A 14,036-nucleotide genomic window follows, 5' to 3' on the forward strand; every position below is an offset into this window, starting at 1 on the left:
GGAAACGCAAGACAGCGACCCTGCCGTCCGACTGGTGAAGGAGATGCTGACTCGCCCGGAGGCTTGCCTTGAACCAGACGCTCCGGAGGAAGCCAAACAACTATGGGCAGAGAAGAGTCGACTGTTCCTTTACAAGGGGAAGTTGTGCCGCAGAATGGTTAACTCCCGGACGCATGAACTAATCTGGCAAGTAGTGGTGCCACGAAGAGACGCAGCCATGGTGATGGAGGCATACCACGACGGAGCTGGACACTTCGGGTGGAAGAAGCTGGAGTTCCTGCTGCGCGAGCGATTCCACTGGGTAGGCATGAGGGGAACCATTGAGAAGTGGTGCAGAGACTGTGGCCCGTGCAACCTGAGAAGGAAGGACCGTGCCAGCCAGAAGACTCCCCTGCAGTCCATCGTCACCCGGCAACCGTTGGAACTGGTAGCCTTGGATCATGTAAAACTGACCCCAAGCAGAAGTGGCTACGTCTACGCGTTAACCATCGTGGATCATTACTCCCGGTTCTTGGTTGTCGTCCCCGTCAAGGACTTAACGGCTCAAACAGCAGCTAGAGCCTTCCAGCAGCACTTCTGCCGTCCACACGGGTACCCGGACCAAGTGCTGACGGACCAGGGACCTGCCTTTGAAGCGGAGGTCTTCCAGGAATTCTGCAATCTGTATGGCTGCCGGAAGATAAGGACGACACCCTACCATCCGCAAACTAATGGACTTTGTGAGAAAATGAACCAGGTGGTAATGGATCTTCTAAAAACGTTGCCCCTGGAAGAACGCAGTCTGTGGCCTGAGAAGTTGCCCGATCTGGTGGATCTATACAACCACATCCCGGTAGGTTCCACCAACTGTACCCCGGCTTACCTAATGAGGGCAAGACCTGGTAAGTTACCTGTTGACCTGGAAATGGGAGTCCTGACACCCGAGGACACTTCACCAGAAGCAGACTGGGACACAGAGAGGCAGCAGCAGTACCGGAGAGTACAGGAGAGCGTGGAGCGAAGTCTCTGTCAGGCTAGGGAAAGGCAAGAGAAAACTTACAACCAGTATGCTCCCGCTGTTCCCCTGGTACCCGGAGAGCAGGTCTTGAAGAGGAAGAGACGGCTCCACAAGTTGGACGATCAGTGGGAGAAGGACCCGTACACCGTACTGCCCTCAAGCCACGAGAACCCGAAGGTTTGTACCATCAGTAAAGACGGAGGGGAAACCACAGCCATTGTATCCCGGGACCACCTGAAGAAGTGTCCCGAACAACTGAGGAACCCTGAAGAGGAACAAGAAGACCATCGACCCGTAGAGGAAAAGGAAGATATGGTTAGTACTGTGCTCGGGGACTTCCCTCGGTCTTGGACTCAAGTCAATGGTGCAGTTGTGGTACCCGTACTCACCTTCCTCCAACCAGCATCCCAAGCACCTACGGAGCAACAGGTAGAGCTGGAAGAACAGCCGGTCCAGGAGGCAGAAGACCCCACACCCGCAGACCAGGAGGATCAACCCTCTGCTTGCAGTGAGCCTGCCATATCCCTAGTGAGCCAAAGAGCCGGTAGACAGCTGCCCAGTTTACCCTTGACAGCTCCTACACCCTGTAGTTCAGGGCCAGACAGTCAGCTCCGTAGGTCCACTAGGGCTACTAGAGGCCAGTTACCCGCATGTTGGAGGATTTGAAGTGTATAAATTGTTTTATTTATGTTTACCTGTGTATTGTTGCTTGTGTATAATTTTGTGTTTCTAGTTATTTGTAGGAGTCCTTGGTGGATTTACCGGGAATCCTTGTACATAGTTGGAGCGTAACCCAGGACGGACTAAAGACTGTTAAGGACTCGGGGCAGGACAAACCCCTACCTGGTTACGTCTCCCTGTTTTGGTGAAATGGACACCTTGCTTTTCTTCAAAGACTGCACCCGGTTACGGACATGCCGTAACCATCTTTATGTGTTTTTCTTATTGTATTATTATTGTTTTTACTTTGTTATGTTTTTCTACAATATGTTTAGTCCCGGAGTACTAAATTTCACTAGGGGGGAATGTGGCACCCCAGGGGTTTGGTTTCCACAGTAATGTAATGTTATGTCTGAGAGCAGGTGGGAGGTCCTTTGGTCAGGGATCCTGTGCATGCCACACCTCCTGCCCAGTCTTGGGAGGGGAAGAACTTCCCCTATATAAACCCGGGGCTGAGGCAGGGTTAGGAGTCTAGGAGAGTAGAGACGAGAAACAGTCATAGGAAGAAACAGCAGAAGCTCAGTGGGAGCAATACTACTACGAGTCAGGGGCTGGCAGCTGCAGAGCTCGCCCTGACTGAGAAGCTTTCTTACCGGACCCGGCGTCCGAGGCTGTGGGGACTAACTCTTACCCAGCAGCAGAAGCCGACCGGCAGGGGATTTCAGGTCCTCAGGCCCAGAAACCCGAAGGCACGGTCACACGCGTGGGACCAGCACCGCCATCGTGGAGCGGAAGCCATTAGAAGGCCCCGAGTCACCGGCCATACGGGTGAGCACCACACGGCACACTCAGGGACGTGGGCTACTTATATCCGCTTCTAGCAAGGTAGCCAGAAGAGTACAGTCAGTTTGGGAGGCCTACAACTCCGCCTGGCCAGGGGAGATCCCATCTGCTCAAGGACTGACCAGGCCCCGTTCGCTAGCAAGTACTCCGGGAGGGTCTATCGTTGTTACCAGTAAAGACCCTGAACTACACCGCACCGTCTCTGAGTGGTTCCTGCTACCCCCATCTTCCACGTCGGCTGCCCTGAGGCCATACCCCTCCCGTTGGGGGTTATACTATCACGCTGCACAATTCTACACCGGCCTCAGCGGTCTGCCCTGCAGCGGCAGCTCCATAGCTGCAAATCAACGGGTGGCGTAGTCGACACTCAAATAACATCTATCAAGACTGCCACACACTGAGTTTGACTCCCTGGGCACGGACCGGGTCCCCGCCACTCGGAGACTACAACCCTCATCTGATCCGGTTCCGGGTAAGCCCCCGTGCGCGAGACGCTGCGCGACACAGCAGGCCCAGGGGCGCGTCAGCGTCACTGCCATGCGCGGCTCAGAAGGAAAGATCAGCTGTCGGAAGTCACTGCTCCCCGCGCCGGGACTGTGTGCGCGGGGATCAGTGACTTCATGCTCCTTCATAGCCGGCACACAGCTTAGCCGCGCTGCGGCTCCTGCTGCTGCTGGGTTATCTCGTTTGCCCGCTTATTAAAGGGCATGAATATTCACCCCCTCCCCACGCCCATGGACATGGAGAGAGGTTAAATATTCATGCCCTTTAACAGCGGGCACAGGCGATTCCGGCAGCAGCTGCGGCTACACTGTGTGCTGCTATTAAGGAGCATGAATATTCAGTGTTCCCCATGGGCGTGGGGAGCAGTGAATATTCATTTTCTTTAGCAGCGGGGACAGCGTAGGCTGCTGCCTCCTGTGCCCCGCTCCTCCACCGCTACCGCTCCCCACAGCACAGTATATATACTCACCCCTCCCCAACATTCGGACTATAAGATGCACCCCCCATTTTCCTCCAAAATTTTGGAGGAAAAAAATGCGTCTTATAGTCTGAAAAATACGGTACTATTCATGTAGGGGATTAGAAATGCACAGGATAAGGCTTGTATAGGGCGCCAGTCACACAGATACATGTAGTGCAACATGCCAACTTGCTGCCTATTAGTGATGCCAAAGCTATTACAGAATTTCCCCAAAAATAAGCCCTAGCATGATTTTACAGGATTTTTGGAGGATGCTTGACATATAGGCCCTACTCCAAAAATAAGTCTTAGTTAGTCAGGGCTGGCGTTAGGAGAGGGGAGCAACTGGGCAATTTATCAGGGCCCCTACTCTTTGGGGCTCCCTAAGCATTTCTATTCCAAGGCTGCTTAAGGACCTTTGGTGATATCATAGTCATGTGACCATAATGTCAGCAAAGGTTCTTGAACTGTGGGAGCCTAGAGTAACTGAAGAGTAGATAGACTGGTATGTAGGGGGGGAGACTGGACAATTTCTCTAGGTTCCCACTCTGAGGCCCTCAGCGTTTCTATTCCAAGGTTCAGACTACTTAAGGACCTTTGGAGAAATCACTGTCCTATGACCCTGATGTCACCAAAGGTCTTTTAACAGAGGAAGTCTAGAGGAGCTGAGACAGGCTGGTATGTATGTGCAGTGTGTGTGTCTGTGTATATTCTTGTGTATGTGCAATGTGTGTGATATGACATGATTATTATATATGGATAAATGAAGACATTCCCTGAAAATAAGCCCTAACCCATCTTTTTGAGCAAAAAATGATATAAGACCTTGTCTTATTTTCTGTAAAAGATGCTAGATCAGGCGGTCTGCCGAGCACTATATATGTGCACCCTACAAGAACAGACACATGGTTTCCACCAACACTACAAAAGCCTGGCTGCATCCTGCAAGGATGGAAAATTATGTAAGGTATTAGTTAATATTTTGACCAAAATATGTAAGCCTGCACCTACGTCAGGGGTCCTCATTGTCTTTCCAGCGAAAAGACAATATAACGTATTGGAAAACCAGATTTAACGCTGGCAGTAAAATGTTTTACCTCATAGAAAGAATAAGGCTGTGTGCCCACAATGTGTTTTTCAAGCATTTATGCTGCGGAATTTCCGCAGTATAAACGCTTCAAAAACGCTTGGTAATCCGCCCCCCATGGTCCCCAATGACAAGACGCACTTTCAATGCCCATGCTGCGTTTTTTTCCGCAGCGTTTATGCTGCGCTCAAAAATCTGCAGCATGTCCATTAATTTTGCGGAAGTGCGGCGTAATCGCCGCCATTGACTTGCTTTGAGACGCATATAATCCGTGTCAGTACATTTGTACTCACGGATTATATGCGTTTCTATGTGCGGATGGTACCCAGGTCTGGAGTAGAGTAGACTCTCATCCAGACCTGGGTACCATAGAAACTGTAAAAAATAGAATTTAAAATAAAAAATAAGGTTTATACTCACCTTCCGATGTCTTCCCGGTGTTTTGTCTGCTACGTCCAGTGACTTGCAATGTTCGCGTGGTTGTGAAGGACCTGCCATGACGTCACTGAGTCATGTGACCCATCACATGGCTCAATGACGTCACCGCAGGTCCTTCACACCACCGCGAGCAGTGCAAGACACTGGACGGAGCAGACAAAACACCGGGAAGACATCGGAAGGTGAGTATAAACTTTATTTTTTTTTATTTTTCACCATTCTTATTCTCTTTTTTAACTAACTTGGTCACACTACTATAAATCCATGCCCGTTGCAACAAGGTGGACAAGTTGTCAAGCACTTTTCCAAGTGATGCTAAAATCGCTTGGAAAAGTACTTGATAACCCGCATGCAGAAATGCGCATGCAAAGACGCTTCACAAACGCTTCTACCTGGCGGGAAAAACGCATGTAAAATCCGCATGCGTTTTTCCTGCCAGGGAGAAGCGTAAAAAATATGCAGCATTTCTGCATCGTGGGCACATAGCCTCAGCCTCGATCCCATGCTGTCCTGTCTGTATACTTGCTTTTGCTTCATTCTCTGCCCAGGAGCTGTGGTTCCTGCACAGTCAGACAGCCATTACACAGTATACGATTATCTCCACACATTATATTTTTACACATCCAATTGTGGAACTTATTAATCCAATGTATGTTGATTAAAATGTACTTTAATATGACAACCCCTTTTGAACTTGGAGGGACCCTTTACTGCCGTGCAGCAATCATAAATGCCCAAAGGCAAAACCCTCTTGGGGAGGGGAGAATAAGTGAACATGTTTGTTGGTAATGCCTCAGTGTTGTTGGACACGTGCACTTATTGGCACTTGCAGTAATCGTTGTTTATGGCTACTTGTAGCATCTGCACAGTGGAAACCTACCTTACTTAAAGGGGTTGTCAGTACTTGGCCAGTGCCAGTCTCTTGAATGAAATTGGAAAACCCTATACTTACCTCCCACACCAGTGCCGTTCCAGCAGTGTTGGCGCCAGGTCTCTCGGTGCTCACGTGACAATATGAAATCTGCAGCCAATTGGGGGGTGTGATCGTCCACTCTGATGAAATAATAAAGGCAACAGCCGGCGACATAGTGTCATGTGAGTGCGTGCCAGGAGACCCGATGCCTAATATTGCTGAAAAGGCGCCAGTGCAGGAGATGAGTATAAGCCTCTCTTATTTAACATGGAGAACTCAGGCATTTAGGATGGGGTTGTCCAAGTAGAACTCTTGTGTATATTATTTAGCCAAAATTAAAATGTACCAAATATCCACATGTGCAAATACCGTATATAAAGCCTTTTACTCCAAATTCCGTTATTTCTCCTCTGATCTCATCAGTGGCCGTTCATTCAAAGCCACAAAGTGTTTGTCTATCCTGATATCTTGTGGAACAGCCTGGCCTCACATGGGTTCTCCTCCCTCTTATCTCGGACCCTCAGTATTGACACCCTCACTTTTTTCATGCCCCTACATCTTTATATTTAATGCGGAAAGACTACCAGGAAATGTAGACTACCAGGGGGTAGAACACCACATCCCCACGGGAGACCATCCTCCTATAAAAGAGAGGTATCGACCCGTACCCCCTGCCCACTACCAACACGCCAAGGGGATGCTTAGAGACATGAAGGAGGCTGGGGTGATCAGGGATAGCTGTAGCCCCTGGGCAGCTCCACTAGTCTTAGTCAGAAAAAAAGACAACACCATGAGGATGTGTGTAGATTACCGGAAAATCAACCGTATCACACACAAGGATGCGTACCCCTTACCAAGGATAGAGGAGTCATTGGCTGCTTTAAGATCTGCTAACTTCTTCTCTACCTTGGATCTCACTAGCGGGTACTGGCAGGTTCCTGTAGCAGAGGCGGACCGGGAGAAGACCGCATTCACCACCCCGATGGGACTTAGCGAGTTCACCTGCATGCCGTTCGGACTCTGCAACGCACCAGGAACCTTCCAACGACTAATGGAGTGTTGTCTGGGCCACAGAAACTTCAAGACGGTCCTGTTGTACCTGGACGATGTCATCGTATATTCCAAGACGTATGAGGACCACCTGAAACACCTGGCGGAAGTGTTCGAAGCTCTGGCGAGTTACGGCCTAAAGGTGAAACCCTCCAAGTGTCACCTCCTGAAACCAAAGGTGCAGTACCTGGGACACGTGGTGAGCGCTGACGGAGTGGCTCCCGACCCTGATAAGATCACCGCAATTAAGGAATGGCCAAGCCCCTCCAGCGTAAAAGAAGTGCGGCAGTTCCTCGGGTTGGTAGGCTACTACCGAAGGTTTATTCCCGGTTTCACCAAAAAGGCAGCACCTATGCAGGACCTCCTGATAGGCCAGTCCCGGAAGGCCAAGAACCAGAAGCCGCCCTTCAAATGGGAGGAGCTGGAAGAAGAGTCCTTCCGCCAGCTGAAGATGGCCCTCACGGGGGACGAAATCCTGGCGTACCCGGATTATAGCCAGCCCTTTATCCTCTACACCGACGCCAGTAACATCGGGCTAGGAGCCGTACTGTCCCAGATCCAGCAGGGGAAGGAACGAGTAATCGCCTACGCCAGCCGAAAACTGCGACCCACCGAAAGGAACCCCGAGAATTACAGCTCATTTAAGCTAGAGTTCCTGGCCGTAGTATGGGCAGTCACCGAGCGCTTTAAGCATTACCTCGCTTCTTCCCGGTTCACCGTGTACACGGATAACAACCCGTTGACACACCTGGACACGGCAAGACTCGGTGCCCTGGAGCAGAGGTGGATGGCCCGTCTGTCCAACTACGAGTTCACAATCAAATACCGGGCCGGACGCTCCAATACCAACGCGGATGCCCTGTCCAGGATGCCCAACCTGCCGGACGAAGGAGAAGATCCGGAGGGACTGGAAGAAGTTGAACTCCCTGCGTTCCACCGTCATGGGACTATCCAGTATTCCCACCGGGTAAGGAGTAAGCAGGCTGCTACGTTGAACCCCTTACCTCACTACAACTGGGCGGAAACGCAAGACAGCGACCCTGCCGTCCGACTGGTGAAGGAGATGCTGACTCGCCCGGAGGCTTGCCTTGAACCAGACGCTCCGGAGGAAGCCAAACAACTATGGGCAGAGAAGAGTCGACTGTTCCTTTACAAGGGGAAGTTGTGCCGCAGAATGGTTAACTCCCGGACGCATGAACTAATCTGGCAAGTAGTGGTGCCACGAAGAGACGCAGCCATGGTGATGGAGGCATACCACGACGGAGCTGGACACTTCGGGTGGAAGAAGCTGGAGTTCCTGCTGCGCGAGCGATTCCACTGGGTAGGCATGAGGGGAACCATTGAGAAGTGGTGCAGAGACTGTGGCCCGTGCAACCTGAGAAGGAAGGACCGTGCCAGCCAGAAGACTCCCCTGCAGTCCATCGTCACCCGGCAACCGTTGGAACTGGTAGCCTTGGATCATGTAAAACTGACCCCAAGCAGAAGTGGCTACGTCTACGCGTTAACCATCGTGGATCATTACTCCCGGTTCTTGGTTGTCGTCCCCGTCAAGGACTTAACGGCTCAAACAGCAGCTAGAGCCTTCCAGCAGCACTTCTGCCGTCCACACGGGTACCCGGACCAAGTGCTGACGGACCAGGGACCTGCCTTTGAAGCGGAGGTCTTCCAGGAATTCTGCAATCTGTATGGCTGCCGGAAGATAAGGACGACACCCTACCATCCGCAAACTAATGGACTTTGTGAGAAAATGAACCAGGTGGTAATGGATCTTCTAAAAACGTTGCCCCTGGAAGAACGCAGTCTGTGGCCTGAGAAGTTGCCCGATCTGGTGGATCTATACAACCACATCCCGGTAGGTTCCACCAACTGTACCCCGGCTTACCTAATGAGGGCAAGACCTGGTAAGTTACCTGTTGACCTGGAAATGGGAGTCCTGACACCCGAGGACACTTCACCAGAAGCAGACTGGGACACAGAGAGGCAGCAGCAGTACCGGAGAGTACAGGAGAGCGTGGAGCGAAGTCTCTGTCAGGCTAGGGAAAGGCAAGAGAAAACTTACAACCAGTATGCTCCCGCTGTTCCCCTGGTACCCGGAGAGCAGGTCTTGAAGAGGAAGAGACGGCTCCACAAGTTGGACGATCAGTGGGAGAAGGACCCGTACACCGTACTGCCCTCAAGCCACGAGAACCCGAAGGTTTGTACCATCAGTAAAGACGGAGGGGAAACCACAGCCATTGTATCCCGGGACCACCTGAAGAAGTGTCCCGAACAACTGAGGAACCCTGAAGAGGAACAAGAAGACCATCGACCCGTAGAGGAAAAGGAAGATATGGTTAGTACTGTGCTCGGGGACTTCCCTCGGTCTTGGACTCAAGTCAATGGTGCAGTTGTGGTACCCGTACTCACCTTCCTCCAACCAGCATCCCAAGCACCTACGGAGCAACAGGTAGAGCTGGAAGAACAGCCGGTCCAGGAGGCAGAAGACCCCACACCCGCAGACCAGGAGGATCAACCCTCTGCTTGCAGTGAGCCTGCCATATCCCTAGTGAGCCAAAGAGCCGGTAGACAGCTGCCCAGTTTACCCTTGACAGCTCCTACACCCTGTAGTTCAGGGCCAGACAGTCAGCTCCGTAGGTCCACTAGGGCTACTAGAGGCCAGTTACCCGCATGTTGGAGGATTTGAAGTGTATAAATTGTTTTATTTATGTTTACCTGTGTATTGTTGCTTGTGTATAATTTTGTGTTTCTAGTTATTTGTAGGAGTCCTTGGTGGATTTACCGGGAATCCTTGTACATAGTTGGAGCGTAACCCAGGACGGACTAAAGACTGTTAAGGACTCGGGGCAGGACAAACCCCTACCTGGTTACGTCTCCCTGTTTTGGTGAAATGGACACCTTGCTTTTCTTCAAAGACTGCACCCGGTTACGGACATGCCGTAACCATCTTTATGTGTTTTTCTTATTGTATTATTATTGTTTTTACTTTGTTATGTTTTTCTACAATATGTTTAGTCCCGGAGTACTAAATTTCACTAGGGGGGAATGTGGCACCCCAGGGGTTTGGTTTCCACAGTAATGTAATGTTATGTCTGAGAGCAGGTGGGAGGTCCTTTGGTCAGGGATCCTGTGCATGCCACACCTCCTGCCCAGTCTTGGGAGGGGAAGAACTTCCCCTATATAAACCCGGGGCTGAGGCAGGGTTAGGAGTCTAGGAGAGTAGAGACGAGAAACAGTCATAGGAAGAAACAGCAGAAGCTCAGTGGGAGCAATACTACTACGAGTCAGGGGCTGGCAGCTGCAGAGCTCGCCCTGACTGAGAAGCTTTCTTACCGGACCCGGCGTCCGAGGCTGTGGGGACTAACTCTTACCCAGCAGCAGAAGCCGACCGGCAGGGGATTTCAGGTCCTCAGGCCCAGAAACCCGAAGGCACGGTCACACGCGTGGGACCAGCACCGCCATCGTGGAGCGGAAGCCATTAGAAGGCCCCGAGTCACCGGCCATACGGGTGAGCACCACACGGCACACTCAGGGACGTGGGCTACTTATATCCGCTTCTAGCAAGGTAGCCAGAAGAGTACAGTCAGTTTGGGAGGCCTACAACTCCGCCTGGCCAGGGGAGATCCCATCTGCTCAAGGACTGACCAGGCCCCGTTCGCTAGCAAGTACTCCGGGAGGGTCTATCGTTGTTACCAGTAAAGACCCTGAACTACACCGCACCGTCTCTGAGTGGTTCCTGCTACCCCCATCTTCCACGTCGGCTGCCCTGAGGCCATACCCCTCCCGTTGGGGGTTATACTATCACGCTGCACAATTCTACACCGGCCTCAGCGGTCTGCCCTGCAGCGGCAGCTCCATAGCTGCAAATCAACGGGTGGCGTAGTCGACACTCAAATAACATCTATCAAGACTGCCACACACTGAGTTTGACTCCCTGGGCACGGACCGGGTCCCCGCCACTCGGAGACTACAACCCTCATCTGATCCGGTTCCGGGTAAGCCCCCGTGCGCGAGACGCTGCGCGACACAGCAGGCCCAGGGGCGCGTCAGCGTCACTGCCATGCGCGGCTCAGAAGGAAAGATCAGCTGTCGGAAGTCACTGCTCCCCGCGCCGGGACTGTGTGCGCGGGGATCAGTGACTTCATGCTCCTTCATAGCCGGCACACAGCTTAGCCGCGCTGCGGCTCCTGCTGCTGCTGGGTTATCTCGTTTGCCCGCTTATTAAAGGGCATGAATATTCACCCCCTCCCCACGCCCATGGACATGGAGAGAGGTTAAATATTCATGCCCTTTAACAGCGGGCACAGGCGATTCCGGCAGCAGCTGCGGCTACACTGTGTGCTGCTATTAAGGAGCATGAATATTCAGTGTTCCCCATGGGCGTGGGGAGCAGTGAATATTCATTTTCTTTAGCAGCGGGGACAGCGTAGGCTGCTGCCTCCTGTGCCCCGCTCCTCCACCGCTACCGCTCCCCACAGCACAGTATATATACTCACCCCTCCCCAACATTCGGACTATAAGATGCACCCCCCATTTTCCTCCAAAATTTTGGAGGAAAAAAATGCGTCTTATAGTCTGAAAAATACGGTACTATTCATGTAGGGGATTAGAAATGCACAGGATAAGGCTTGTATAGGGCGCCAGTCACACAGATACATGTAGTGCAACATGCCAACTTGCTGCCTATTAGTGATGCCAAAGCTATTACAGAATTTCCCCAAAAATAAGCCCTAGCATGATTTTACAGGATTTTTGGAGGATGCTTGACATATAGGCCCTACTCCAAAAATAAGTCTTAGTTAGTCAGGGCTGGCGTTAGGAGAGGGGAGCAACTGGGCAATTTATCAGGGCCCCTACTCTTTGGGGCTCCCTAAGCATTTCTATTCCAAGGCTGCTTAAGGACCTTTGGTGATATCATAGTCATGTGACCATAATGTCAGCAAAGGTTCTTGAACTGTGGGAGCCTAGAGTAACTGAAGAGTAGATAGACTGGTATGTAGGGGGGGAGACTGGACAATTTCTCTAGGTTCCCACTCTGAGGCCCTCAGCGTTTCTATTCCAAGGTTCAGACTACTTAAGGACCTTTGGAGAAATCACTGTCCTATGACCCTGATGTCACCAAAGGTCTTTTAACAGAGGAAGTCTAGAGGAGCTGAGACAGGCTGGTATGTATGTGCAGTGTGTGTGTCTGTGTATATTCTTGTGTATGTGCAATGTGTGTGATATGACATGATTATTATATATGGATAAATGAAGACATTCCCTGAAAATAAGCCCTAACCCATCTTTTTGAGCAAAAAATGATATAAGACCTTGTCTTATTTTCTGTAAAAGATGCTAGATCAGGCGGTCTGCCGAGCACTATATATGTGCACCCTACAAGAACAGACACATGGTTTCCACCAACACTACAAAAGCCTGGCTGCATCCTGCAAGGATGGAAAATTATGTAAGGTATTAGTTAATATTTTGACCAAAATATGTAAGCCTGCACCTACGTCAGGGGTCCTCATTGTCTTTCCAGCGAAAAGACAATATAACGTATTGGAAAACCAGATTTAACGCTGGCAGTAAAATGTTTTACCTCATAGAAAGAATAAGGCTGTGTGCCCACAATGTGTTTTTCAAGCATTTATGCTGCGGAATTTCCGCAGTATAAACGCTTCAAAAACGCTTGGTAATCCGCCCCCCATGGTCCCCAATGACAAGACGCACTTTCAATGCCCATGCTGCGTTTTTTTCCGCAGCGTTTATGCTGCGCTCAAAAATCTGCAGCATGTCCATTAATTTTGCGGAAGTGCGGCGTAATCGCCGCCATTGACTTGCTTTGAGACGCATATAATCCGTGTCAGTACATTTGTACTCACGGATTATATGCGTTTCTATGTGCGGATGGTACCCAGGTCTGGAGTAGAGTAGACTCTCATCCAGACCTGGGTACCATAGAAACTGTAAAAAATAGAATTTAAAATAAAAAATAAGGTTTATACTCACCTTCCGATGTCTTCCCGGTGTTTTGTCTGCTACGTCCAGTGACTTGCAATGTTCGCGTGGTTGTGAAGGACCTGCCATGACGTCACTGAGTCATGTGACCCATCACATGGCTCAATGACGTCACCGCAGGTCCTTCACACCACCGCGAGCAGTGCAAGACACTGGACGGAGCAGACAAAACACCGGGAAGACATCGGAAGGTGAGTATAAACTTTATTTTTTTTTATTTTTCACCATTCTTATTCTCTTTTTTAACTAACTTGGTCACACTACTATAAATCCATGCCCGTTGCAACAAGGTGGACAAGTTGTCAAGCACTTTTCCAAGTGATGCTAAAATCGCTTGGAAAAGTACTTGATAACCCGCATGCAGAAATGCGCATGCAAAGACGCTTCACAAACGCTTCTACCTGGCGGGAAAAACGCATGTAAAATCCGCATGCGTTTTTCCTGCCAGGGAGAAGCGTAAAAAATATGCAGCGTTTCTGCATCGTGGGCACATAGCCTCAGCCTCGATCCCATGCTGTCCTGTCTGTATACTTGCTTTTGCTTCATTCTCTGCCCAGGAGCTGTGGTTCCTGCACAGTCAGACAGCCATTACACAGTATACAATTATCTCCACACATTATATTTTTACACATCCAATTGTGGAACTTATTAATCCAATGTATGTTGATTAAAATGTACTTTAATATGACAACCCCTTTTGAACTTGGAGGGACCCTTTACTGCCGTGCAGCAATCATAAATGCCCAAAGGCAAAACCCTCTTGGGGAGGGGAGAATAAGTGAACATGTTTGTTGGTAATGCCTCAGTGTTGTTGGACACGTGCACTTATTGGCACTTGCAGTAATCGTTGTTTATGGCTACTTGTAGCATCTGCACAGTGGAAACCTACCTTACTTAAAGGGGTTGTCAGTACTTGGCCAGTGCCAGTCTCTTGAATGAAATTGGAAAACCCTATACTTACCTCCCACACCAGTGCCGTTCCAGCAGTGTTGGCGCCAGGTCTCTCGGTGCTCACGTGACAATATGAAATCTGCAGCCAATTGGGGGGTGTGATCGTCCACTCTGATGAAATAATAAAGGCAAC

Source organism: Phyllobates terribilis, unplaced genomic scaffold (assembly GCF_046119375.1).
Source record: "Phyllobates terribilis strain yellow unplaced genomic scaffold, ASM4611937v1 Scaffold_85__1_contigs__length_6476398, whole genome shotgun sequence".
NCBI classification, from domain to species: domain Eukaryota; kingdom Metazoa; phylum Chordata; class Amphibia; order Anura; family Dendrobatidae; genus Phyllobates; species Phyllobates terribilis.